We start from the raw sequence: 12,876 nt of genomic DNA, 5'->3' as shown, positions 1-12,876 counted from the left end.
TGCAGCGCCAGCCCAAACAGGGGGAAACCCAAGGCAAGAGGGGTGCTAGGCAGAAGCTGGCTGTTTGTGACACTGTGAACCCATGGTCCCTTAAGCTTTTGAAAGCTGAATTGCCCTCCCTTGGGGGCAACAGGTTGCAAAGTCTCTACTGCAGCACTGCCTCGTGTTACCAGGGCACTAACCCTGCTACGCACTTGCTTGCAGCCTAGGGGCACAGTTGAGACCAGTTCAAAATGTTGTTCTGCTTCGCAACTGCAAACCCTTAGCAGACTGTTTAAGACCAGGTTTCTAAATAAACGTGCCTGGATGACAGAGGGGTTGCATCCCATCTATGCTTTAAAGTTTGCTGTGTTTAGACACAGCTTCAGGCTATAGGTTTTCATGAAAACACGACTTCATCCTGCATACAACTCCCCTCTCAGTTTCACGGAAGATACAGACAGTTGTACGATGGCTCCCCTTCTCGTGCTCCCCTGTGACAAGCAGTAAATTACAAGCTCTGGCCTTCCATGTATCACCACTGGCGTCTGAACTGGCACCCACTGAGACTGAAGCGGCTGCTCGTCTTGGGTGTTGTTTCAGGCTCTTTGTAAACTCAGGCTAACAGTAATTACTGTCACAGCAATATCGACCCTAACTGCCCAGAACCCCAAACTCAGATGTCAGTTTCCCTGCATAACCTATCCCAAATGCTTCACTGAATTCCTTGCAGCAGCCAACTTGCAAAGAAAAGATCCTTGTAGCATGAGGTAACACAGCAAGCCAAGCAGGGAAAGCTCCTGCTGAAACCCTGATATAAAAAAAGGCTGGAAAATAAGGGCCGTGACAACAGAGGAGAGACCAGAGGATGAAGATCCGTTCGCAGCAGAGGGGGTGCCCCTGCGCCTGCCCCCCTCAGCCGCCGGTTCGCAGGAGTCCTTGAAATGAGTCACTTGGCTTCAGGTTCCTGTGGCGCCGCGCCATTTGCCTTGGTCTTCTGCCCCTTTCCTCCTCACAAGAGTCATCTTAAAAGTATTCTTGGAATAGCTTCTGTGCACAACAAAACATCTAGCAGGGCTGGGCTGAATTTTAAAGGACTTCATTTCAGTCATGCAATAACTCACCGTCCTGTCATATTCCAGAGTAATCAATGTGCATTAATTCAGTCTCCACTGAGCATCAGCAATGAATTTCACAAACCTCACAGACTGAACTTGCACTGCCTGAAAACAGTGCACTGCTACAGTGAAAAGAGCAAGAGGACAACACAGAATAAGCTCTGCTATGTTTTTATGTGCTTCTTGCTTCCTTCTTCCTTTACAATAAACTACTAATAAGCCTGAAGGACGCACAAATGGAAGTATTTCTGTCTGTTGTTTATCTGCCGGTCAGTGCCACAATGGTTTCCAGTTCAGCAGAGGCCGTCAGACCATAACGCAAGAACACACGGGAACAGGGGCTGGCACGAGAACACCCACGCTGTACAATGGAGCCATAAAACAGAAACGTGCAAATCAGAAGCAGCAAGAGTAACAAACTGGAAATGTTGGCCAGCAGAAAAATTAGCAGTTCATTTATAACACAAGTGCCAATAAACCAAGAGGCGCGTCAGCTATTCCTTTTCTGACAGTCTGACCACGTGGCACATTCCCAAATGACTGCGAGACAGTAGGAAACTGCTCATTTTCCAAGAAAGGGCTACGTGGCATTTCAGCCACTAACAACTCACATGGCCCTATTACTTAGGGCTGAGGCACAATTTTACTCCTTTCAATCAGGAGTGACTTCACTGAAGTCAGACTTACGCCAGGGAAGAACAGATTCAAAGCAAGAGAATGACACAAACCGGCTCCTCATCAGGAAGACCCAGACCCCACTTCACTGGGTTACCCACAGTCCCTGTGGATCATGCAGTATCAGAGATGTAGGAGTTATTCAAAGGCAGCACTCCTGAGCCTTCCACAACTAACACACAGATACTCTGCAGGCAAGCAACTGCAAGCCCAACACAGGTGGCTTTACAGAACCATCTCCCAAAGCCTGCCTCTTGGCTAAGGGCTTTTCAAGGTGCTCTGCACATCCTGACCATGCTACTGATGCATTTCTAGCTGAGCGACAGCACTCCGGCACTTTCCTGACTCACACTCCATCAAGTACGAGACAAAAAGTTCGATTTATACAACATTCTGGTTCTGCTGTAGAGTCCCCATGTGCTCCTCACCAAGCAGCCCACATCCCTCTCCCAATGCCCTGCAAGGAGCACAAAACCCAGGTCGGCAGAAACCGCCAGGGTGTCGCTCGAGCTGTGCAGAGGACCTCGCTGGCACAGCTCCCTAATGCCACACACTCACCAGTTCAAGGGCAAGACAAGGGACAAAGTTCTGGACATGAGTGTTCCTGGGAGTTACCTCACCCTACTTCTATTTGGGGTGATGTTCATGTGTTGCTCTGCTGCTTCTCTGTAGTTGAAGAGCAGCTCTTTGCCCTTCATGGGAACCGATTTACTTCCATCCCAAAAATGAATGCTCATGAATACTAGTCAATCACGTTTTAAAGGAAGCAGTGTCCCCTGCAAAGCCTACCTCGGTGAGATTAAGCTCTTATGTCACTTGGGCAGTATGGAGAACTGCCCTAGGCCAACATCGTTTTAACCTTCCATACGAATGACGTAAAACAATTTCTCAGTCCCTCCGCAAAGCAACAGATCATTTCACAAGCATGGGGAGCCAGGCACCACAGGGCATTTCCTCTCTAGTTTGCTACAGCCATGCTGTTTGAGGATAGGACAGGGTGTTCAACTAAGTCTAAGCAGCAAACAGAAGATGAGAGAACAGCTGTGCCCAAAGAGAGCCTGCACCTCTGGCCTGGCACAGAAACACCAGCTGGCTCAGAGCGACCCCCTCACCTTGCATCACCCACAAAGTCACGCAAAGAACTGTGCCAAGAGGCAGCAGAGTGCTGGTGCAAAGAGTCAGCCTGTCTGTCTGTGTTCCCCTGCAGGGCTTCCTCCCTTCCATGCCAGGTACCAAACCCTTTTGTGTTAGCAAGCCTCCAGGTAACACCGCCGCCCCTTCACATCACGGCACAGTGCCAGACTTGCCAGGGCCACAGCACCGACGTTCCAACCTCCGAGCAAAAGCACGGCACACGGGGCAGGGAATAGGTGCCAGCTGACACAGCAACCACAGCCCCATGCACGCAGGCACAGCCACACCAGCGTGACTGCCCAAAGGCTCCAGGCTAACACTCTGCCTGCAGATGCTACCTGCCCCTTCACTCCTGTGTGCGCTCCAGATGCCTCAGTCCTCTGCAGCACACCAGCCTCCTGCTGGTTAAAGACATCTGGAGCTCAGCGTGTCTGGGCCAGGCTGGCTCCCTGCCACGAGCACAGCGCATCTTCTCCCCTAGAATCACAGCTGGAGCACAGGTGGGCAAGTATCCTCAGGGGCAGCACAGCGGCAAGGCTGGAACACAGAGGGTATGAAAAAGCATCACCTTCGCTCCAGCCCAGGGTGAGGCAGGGAACTGGTTGCCAGATGGGAAAGGGGAAAGCTCTCTGGATCTAGCCATTCCCCTAGCGTTTTCCATCATAATTAAGCCCCTAACATCGAGTAGAGAGGTGCGATGGCTAAACACCTTATCAGCACCCCTCCCTGCCATTTCCCTACTGTCCCACGTGCGCCTTCCCCTGAAAACGCCCAGGAAAGCACAGGGAGGGAACGCACAGCTCGTCAGTCCCTGCTGCGGTGGCATCGCATGGTGCTGCCAGCCAGGATGTGACCAGCTGCAGGCTGCCTGACCACAGCCTAGAGCAAACCTCGCAGCACGGCATGGGCTATGACCGGTGTGCAAGAAAAGTGCCGGCTTCAGACAGAACGTTCCGCCGTCTCACTACTGCGGCCAACACGATATGCATTCAAGAAGCAACTCCAGTTTTCAAAGGTGGTGGTCCTCACTCTGATCAGGCTCAGCTTTGGGTCCTCCAAACAACAGGTTTGTATTTATGCAAACAGGCTTTTGTATTTATCAGAGCAAACCCGTAATTATGCAGCAATAGTCAGATACTAGAAACCAACACCATGAGAGGCCACCCCACCACACAGTGCACTCTTATCCCTGAAGCCAACAGACATGGCATTAAACGTTCCAGCACCAAAGGATAATCACAGTCTGAAGCATAGAAGAGCCTCCAGCCTATGACAGCATCATCTTCACCACAGGAAAAGTTTCCCCCAGCTGCAGATCCAGTGCAATGCCACCGAAACCAGGACAGTGCCTCAAAACCCACAGCAGATGCCCTGTTCTGAACCCAGCCCCGCAGGTTCACCTCCCACTGAAGGCACACACCTCTCGGGACCTCCAGTCTCACCTTGTTCTCATCAGGGGAGAAAACGATGCGGAAAGTCGCAAGCATGCCAGGCAGTACCTTGCGGCACACAGCATGGTGGCTGATCAGCTTGAAATAAGGTGAGCTCTCCAAGATGACCTTCACCAGCCCAGGAACCTGCAGAAAAGAGAGGAAAGTATGATCTTGCAGCTTGTGGAAACAGGGGGAGAAGAGGCCTGGTGATACCACCTTCACAAAGCACTTTTAGCTCTGGAGGTACATACACGTAACACATAAGAGTGAACATTAATCCCTTCTGCCTGGGCAAAACAGCTCGAGGCCAGAGGCAGCAGGGCGATGAAGGAAGGGCCAAGCAGGGAAGACACCAGCAGCACGGCGGTATAATATCTGAATCAAGTCACCCGTGTATTCAATAAGCCCAGAGAATCTGCTGGCTTCTGCCCGTACACATCCAGGCAGACATGCCCCTAGAAGGGGCATGTATTATCTGAACGCCAAACAGTACGTGTTAATCCTGGCGGAAGGAAGAAATTCACTTTAACGTGCTGGGTTTGAGCGGGGCAGTCAAGCTGCAGTGCTACAGCCATGTAGGCAGACCAGCAAGAGGGGACCACAGATACTGTGGCCTTACTGGGAATAAAAACAGCAAATGAAGAGCAAAAGGAGGAAACACAGGAAGACAAAGAGACAACCCCAGAAACAGAGAGATGGCTGGGAAAATCCAAAGGGAGCTGGAAAGAAGCAAGGGAGAAGCACAATATGCTACAAGGAAAGGCTGATGCAGAGGATGAGAGCCAGCAACCTGGCCAAGTGATGGAAAGCCAGGCGACCCCCCAGGCTGTGCCTATCAACTAGGGGCCTCAAAGGCATTTTCTGCCCCGAGATACATGACTGGCACTGCCTGGTGGTGGTTTCATTATTAAAAGCCAACCTCTGCTCTCCGGAGGCTCCTGCTGCCTGTGACTGTAGCCAGGCAGCTGCCAGTGCAGGCAAGCCAGATCCCTGGGGACCCCTGCCCACCCCCAGCAGTCCCTGCAGGCACCCTGCTGCACGGTTCTGCCCTCTGGGGCACCACCAGCACACAGACAGCACACAGGCATTTTCCTAGCACATAGAGAGCAACCCCTGAGCGCCAAATCTCAAAGTCTGAAGCAGGTGGTTTGGACTGGTGGGCAGCTTCACGGATCAACAACAACCCCACATGAGGCTTGGAAAAAATGGAGGCTCACTCTGCACCACCCACCCGAGCCTGGTAACCCGTGGCCAAGGCAGTCCTGAACTCTCCAAACGCCCTTGGAACGCAGCAATGTCCTGGGGCGGCGAGTTCCAGGAGCCAACTTCACAGTGCAGACAAGCATTTTGGTCACCATGTCCCTTAGAAGGGGAGCACGTGTGGCTCAGACCTTCAGCAAAAGCCACCCAGAACATCTGAGGGTGCTGAGGAACAGCCTGAAAATAGAAAAGCAATTTTTACAACACAGGTAAGAGCAGGAAGTATATAGTACAGCACTTCTGTAGTTGCATGATTACAGAGCCTCTATGCGGAATATATTTTGCTGTCAGCTGTATTTTTATGGGGCAGACAACTTCAGGCTACCATGCAGTGTAACTCAGTATGATTCAGAGGAATGTGGGAAACTGGCACGAAAAACTTGAGACGGAGCACAACGTTGCTTTTCTCCAGGACATCGCCAAAAGCCAACCAATTTAGAATATAACACCCTCGCAGGATTATCCTCTCTGTCTTTCTGTATTTAAAACATACCAAAGATTTTCCTGGAGCTTATCTTACTTTTACACCCATGCTCTCCAGTGGTTGAGCTCTAACTAGCTTCAAAACTACATTGTTTTGGGAAAAAAACCACAGTTCACACATTGCCTCCCCCTTCACAGGGCACGTAAATCCCAAGGTGCAGCTTTACACAGTACAAGTTTATTATCATTTACTGGGAATGGCAGAAATGTTAATGCAGATGATCTTTTCCACTTGAGGAAGCATGAATAGAGCAAATTAACTGTTTGCCTGTTGGCTGGTACTTGGCAAAGATAAACATTTTGAAGTGCTGCATGGATAATGGAGCAGGTGAAGCCAAAGACTCAGTGGGAATGAAGCAGGGAGTAGGAAGAGAGAAAGTGAGGACTGAGGCACATTTTAATCAGGGACGAGGATACCTACAGCAAAGACTGCCCAAAATTCAGCGCAGATCACACCAGTGGCATCCCCCGGGTGCAGGCACACATGCTGCATCTTATCAATGTTCCCAAGTTAAATGCCAGACCAGGAATGGTGCAGTACTCTCCCGGAATAACTGAGGGAGCACACCCGCATCCTTCCTTGCCAAAGGGTCTTCCATTTTCACCCACATCCCTGTCACAACCTGTTATCTCAGGAGATACTTGGACTTGCTGTTCTTCCACCTGCAGTATGCCTCGACAGCTTTTTTTTGTTGTCCACCTGTTTGCCCTCCCCAACAGGGAAATTTGGAAAGGAGGCGAATTCACCGTCTCTTGTGCACACTTCCATCTTCCCATCCCACCCTGCCCTCACGCATACCCCTTCCTCTTCATTACAGAAGAGTATCCTTAATTACACCCCTCTTTCTGACCTGTCTCTACTGCCCGTGCACTTACTGCTATGTATCAAGAGAAACCCCTGCGTGTATGAAAGTGCGCAGGGAGAGAACACCAAGCTCAGCTCCTTTCCTCCCTCCTGCCTTTTCCCACCAGCTTGCCCTTGGCACATGCCTCATTCCAGCAAACGTTTCCCCAGCTGAAGTTCAAAAGGTCCCAATTTCCCTCCTGACAGTGGAACAAAACTGCTGACATTTTTCAACTTTTCCATTCTCAACTTTCTTGGGAAGTCTCAAAATGATCGTTTTTTTCAAGTAAAGGTGGAGACCTTTGAGGGCACTTTACTCCAAACAGGCCGTGGCTCTCCAAAGGGGAAGCAGAGCATCACGTTGTCTCAGGAAAACCTGAGCAGAACCCAATTAAGCTTAGCAGGAGCCTGAAGGGGCACCTAAAGGCCTCCCGCTGCTGCTGCTAAATCAGCCTGCTTCCACTGCTGTTTCAAAACACCTTTCCTGAAGCGCTGTTACCACTAATTATAACTTACTCCAGCATAAAGTGGAGAAGACCCCACCCCGAGCTCTGACAGCCCATTCAGCTCTCTGTGCAGCTCACCCAGAGGCAGAGGTGCCCTGTGGAAACTGAGATTAACCACGGAGCCACCAGGACGCGGTGCACACTCGAGGGAAAGCACGAGGGCAGGGAAGAACTGTACAGCCCCCAACATTCCCACCCGTGCAGGGCTTCCACGGGGAAAGGTGCTGACCAGAAAAGCTCCTTTCAGCTAGGTACCACCAACACACAGCCAAAACCAGGGGGAGAAACCTCAGCATGGCAAGATTTCCACCGTCTTGCAAAATAAAGGCGGTGAGACGTTTTATTCTGGATGCGCTGTGCTGCAGCAGGCGACTGGCTGTGCTGTGCACCGCACGGATGACACTGCTCTCCAGTTCCAGCACAGGGTTAAACTTCCACATCCCAGCACTTACCTTGTCCACGTTCCTCAGAATCAGTGGCACTTCATAGACCTCATCGGGGACGTAGCTCTGAAATACCACCTCTGATGGGAAAGGCCGGAACAAGCTCTGTTCCAGGGCAACTGCCGAGAACTGGAGATGCAAAAGAGAGCAGAGAGTTTCAGCCGCGGGGAGAAAGACTCATCGGTGAGAGAATACAACACTGGCCTCCAGCGAAGGACAGTCCCTTGGTGAGTACGCCTGCCCAGCTCACGCTAGGGGAACAGAAGCTCACCCACCTGTGTTCTGAGCAGATCAAAAGTTTCTGGGCCACACTAGAGCAGGCTCAAGCGAGCAGCTCTTTTGGCAGGTGTTTCTCCAGGTCGCCTTCTCCAACAGGCAAGGCAGCACTTACCTCCGGCAGAGCCCTGGGCTAACACGGTCACACAGCTCCAGAGCACTCACTGCAAGAGCTGTAAGCACTCGTGGAGCAAGGGAAAGCCAAGAATTTACAGGAGACCCCATGGGAAACAATTTGGGGATCATCTTTACATTGAGACACAGAGACCGAGCCCAACACATCCTCAAATCTCTTTTTTGACACACAGCCCAGAAACCAGGAAGAAGAGAAGACAGGCCAGAAAGGAACACCGCCGTTAAGAAAGCGACAGATGAGGTGGTAAGTTCCAGGTACTTTCCCAGCATCACTGGGCAATCTGAGTAAAGCTGGACTTGGCATCTCCTTTTCCCACGAGCTTTAAATGGATGCTTCATTATATTCTATTATTGCCAGTTTCTTTAATACCACTACAGAAGCAGGTCTGAAAACATACAGAAACAGCAAATGCTTACAGCGCCGAGGCGTTACTTTGAGAAAACTCCTCCCTGCTCTGCCTCCCCCCTTCCAGCTGAACTCTTCACACTCACAAGACACAGGCACGTCTCCTGCTTCTCCACAGGAGTCAGGGTCGTGCTGAAGCCAGCGGCCACAGCACACGGCCAGTTCTGTGTGCGCTCGTCCGAGGCGTTCCCAACCTCACGCGCTGTCTAGGGCAATCCTTAACCAATTTGCTACAGGTCTCTCGCTGGCAGTTTGCCACTCAACAGCCTACCTCAGTCATCTACCCCTTTGGAACGTGTGTTATACTAAGCAGATCTGTAAGAAAAGCAGCTTTAAACACACGTGTAAATAAACATTGATCCAGATAAAGCACACCCACTCCCCTCTGCCCAGGGCCATTCCCCTGTGTACCCGGCAGCCTGAAAAATCTAACACCCTGTACGGGTCCCACTCGATGGTCCAACCCAAAGCATTCATGCAATTGCTTTAGCTACACCTTGAGTAGTTACCGTAGGCCCTCAGCCCTCAAAGGCCAATGCTGCCACCACTGAGGGCATCCTATGACCCCAAGTGTTCGACAGAGACTACACCAAACCAAGGGCTGGCTATTTCAGCAGGAAGGTGGGAAATTGCAAGCTTGCATCCTTGTGGCCCGCCCCAGCCTTCCCCCAGTATCATGCTTTAGCCGCAGTAGCTCATCTCCAGCAAAAGCCACCAACTTCAACAGAGGTTGTTTATATGGGCTTAGCGCAGGTCAGGACTTCAACATCTCACTGGGGAAAAATGTTTTACCTTTCCCCCAGCAGAAGGAACTCCACACCGGCAGCAGTCTGAAACAACAACAGGACTTAGTCACCAAGGCATTTAGATAAGCTGGAGGCAAGCCTGTCACAAGCACGCGCTCTCTTCAAACGTCACATCAAACAGCAAGGAAAAGGGCAAGAAAAGGCTACCTTACGATGGGAGGCTTCGCTCATGTCTAGAATCTGGATAATCTGGGGTCGCCGCATCTCCCGAGTGCTGGCCAGCCTCTGCTTGGTGGTAAGAGACATCTCCTTCAGGAGGGCAGAGGGAGTCAGCTGAAATGCAAAACACCAGCAAGAGCTACAGAACTGCCTTTATTCAGAAAGGCTTTTCTTCTTCAAGAGCCACCGATGAATAATTTGTGATCATAGCCGCTAGGATAGTCCTGGAAGTCCCATAACTACCTGTTGAAATATTTACCATTAGTAAATTAATGATAGAGAGTGCAATACACATGCTCCAAACAAGTAGCTTTGTCCCGTTAGCTTCTCCTTCGTGATTTGATGTGACATGTTGGGGGTTTTGCTCTTCGGGCATTTGTTTCCTTTCCAGTTTGGCCGGAGTGAGCCAGTGACCTTTGAAAAAGGTTGGGAGGAGTTACCAGAAATCCCTTAACTCCACCCTTGCACAACGCTCACAACCACCACACATGTGGAGATGTCACTGCTGGGTGAGTCAGGAAAGCAGAAAATCAGTGTTGTGCCAAGACTGAGGTGGAGAGGAATGGCTCCAAGTTTTAGTTATCTCTTTTGAATTAGCACTTGTTTTCTCTGTTTGGGCCTCCGAGACCCCTCCACAGAAGTATGCAAAGGTATCTCCTCGACAGAGCTTCAGCACCAGGTCATCTTCAGCCAAGTGAGCTCTGGTCAGCAAAGGGCTGTCTGAGGACGGGGAGGAGGAATTGCCCTGACTCCGCTGCTGTCTGCAGCGCTGGATCTGTGCTCCACACGGGATACGGGACAGAACAACTGTTTTGGAACCTGTTCCATCTGGGACCAGCCATACCTCTCGAAACCTTCAAGCAGAGTTTGAGCAGCCCACCACGTGCCCAGCTGCCTGGAGGGCAGGTATGGTCAGAGCAGCGCTGGCAAGCATCCCGAGGTGACAAAACGTTACTGCCCACACAAAGGGGGCGGAGAGAAGCACACGCTCACGCTTCAGCTATTCCGGTGCAATGCCCGGTACGTTCATTTAAACTGGCTCCAGTGGCACATCCAGACACAACTCTGGACTTCCCCTGAAGCAGCACACAGTCCATCCCCTACCGCACCATGGTCACCACCTCCGACAGAAGCATGGCAGCAGAGAGACGGGGAGGTGGTGTCCAGCTTCACAGTGCTGCCAGACAACAGGAGGGGCAGGTAGAGGAAGGACGCGGGGGCAGTTTCCAGCCTTACACAGCTCCTACCTGGCCGCAGCAGGTACTTACAGTTGCAGGCTTCTCTGTCCCTCTGGCTAGCTTCGGCTTACGAGGCACTACCACTTGGCTCGGGAATCTACCAGCCATCCTGGAGGACCCCGTGAACCAGCGGGGCTTTCCAGTGGCCATGCCTCAGTTGACCTGCAAGGAACAGCAACGGGACTTGGAAAACCCAGCATCCCCTTCCATGGCAGACCCAAAGGAGACAGCTGTGTCTCCGGGCTGTGGCTCCTTCATAACTGGAGAGCAGCCGGCATCCCCACCCTGTTTCATAACTAGACCATATTTCAGTGGCAGAGTTAAGACTGATAGAAGTAAAAGCCCAGAACAAACACCCCAAAACAGCCTTTTGCTGTGGGCGCAGTCCCACAAGCCACAAACACACATCAAAGACTGCTGCCACTTCTCATCTTCTCCCCCTCTTCCATGTATTTTGGAACTATTTGCTGGAATTATTATCCAAATCTCTATTAATACCCAAACTGTCCTTTATTACTCTTTAAAAGTTTTTTGGTGGGAACAATGTCACTTCACTGCTTCATTTTGCAAAAACAGCTGACCCGATGTGACTTTGTGCCTGACCCTACTAAGTGCTCAGACTATTATGAACAACCTTACACCCAGGGATCGCTGCTGCCCCAAGCATCAAAATCAGACTGCTCTCCTACTTTGCAAACCAAACGCCCATCCTTTGTGCAAGGAGGTTGGTGATGTTTTTAACTAAGGGACCATAGAGTTCAACACTCTGATTAACAACTATGGTTTCTCAAAGCTAATTTGGTTAGGTTACAAAACTTATCCAGCAAATATGACTCCTTCCAGGCATGAAATTACCATGCCCAAGAGCCTTTCTCCATGGAGAATGAGGGCCTTATTTTTTTCACTTACTAACACCCAAACTCTAGGCTCCCTACAGGCATGAAAAGCTGTGGCAGCAGAAATAAAAGCATGAAACCATTAAAGTCGCATGAGCAATTAGCTCAAATAGAAATACAACAGATGTGACAGCTTGGCCACTTCAGGCTATCCTAATGGCAGTTCCTCTCAAGCATCCTTATCCTGCAGGCAGCATGGCTTGACAGGTCCATGGGCCATCCTTCTTCTATCACCAGCCTGCTGACAACCTCCCCATCTGTCTCTCAAAAAGTGGGTGTGCAAGAAAGGGAAAGAAAACACCCCCAGAAAGTGGGTCTCAAGCACCGACAAAAGTCAAAGGTGAGTATGTACAGCATTTACTAAGCACTACTTTGGACGAGAAATCGTTTCCCCTCCCTTTCTGGCTAACTGGACCAAGGAACAGATGGATGTCCCCACCTCTTTTTTTTTCTGGGACTTGAAAGACCAGTGGCCTCAAACCCAGCTCTACCCTAAAATTATTTTACATCCGGACAATAAGTAAAAAATCACAGATCCTACCCCCTCCTGCTTCCTCCTGTTCCACATCATTTTTCTTCATGTGGACTTGCTGTACACAGCTAGACACCATTCTATGCAAAGACCACCATTCCCTTCCCCTCAAGTTTGACCCACATCCTGCAAACGAGGCAATACTTTCAGCTCATTACTCCCGAAACAGCTACAGCATTGCGCATGTTCACGGTACCAGGCCCTTCATAGTTTCAGGGACATTTCCTTTTGTCCTTGCCGGGAACATGAGAGAACAGCACGGTCCTACGGACACAAGGGCATGCTGCAGCTGGAGCTCGGATTGAAAGCCAGAAATAACTATTCGTTAAGAGAGAAATCTAATGGGGATGATACAACACTAATCTGGGTATCAGTGCTTTATTACTGGGTCTTGAGAGTAACTGGATTATTTGTTTCAATTTGCTAACTGTAATTTCACTTCACTTGAAACTAATCCTGCTCATCATGCCCACACCAGTTATTTCCAGAGGGCTTCCAGTCTGCATGCCCCCATACCAGTCCAGCAGCTTCCCCTACCCTCTAGCCCCAGAGT

The 12,876-nt window shown here is 50.6% G+C and overlaps 1 pseudogene; it reads right to left on the bottom strand.

The window, feature by feature from the left end:
* The window catches only part of LOC130153734 (hydrocephalus-inducing protein homolog), a 51,358-nt pseudogene extending 40,303 nt beyond the window's left edge, over nt 1-11,055 (bottom strand).
* Nucleotides 11,056-12,876: the final 1,821 nt, after the last annotated feature.

This window comes from Falco biarmicus, chromosome 8 (assembly GCF_023638135.1).
Source record: "Falco biarmicus isolate bFalBia1 chromosome 8, bFalBia1.pri, whole genome shotgun sequence".
NCBI classification, from domain to species: domain Eukaryota; kingdom Metazoa; phylum Chordata; class Aves; order Falconiformes; family Falconidae; genus Falco; species Falco biarmicus.
This window is presented reverse-complemented; position numbering and strand designations above follow the sequence as displayed.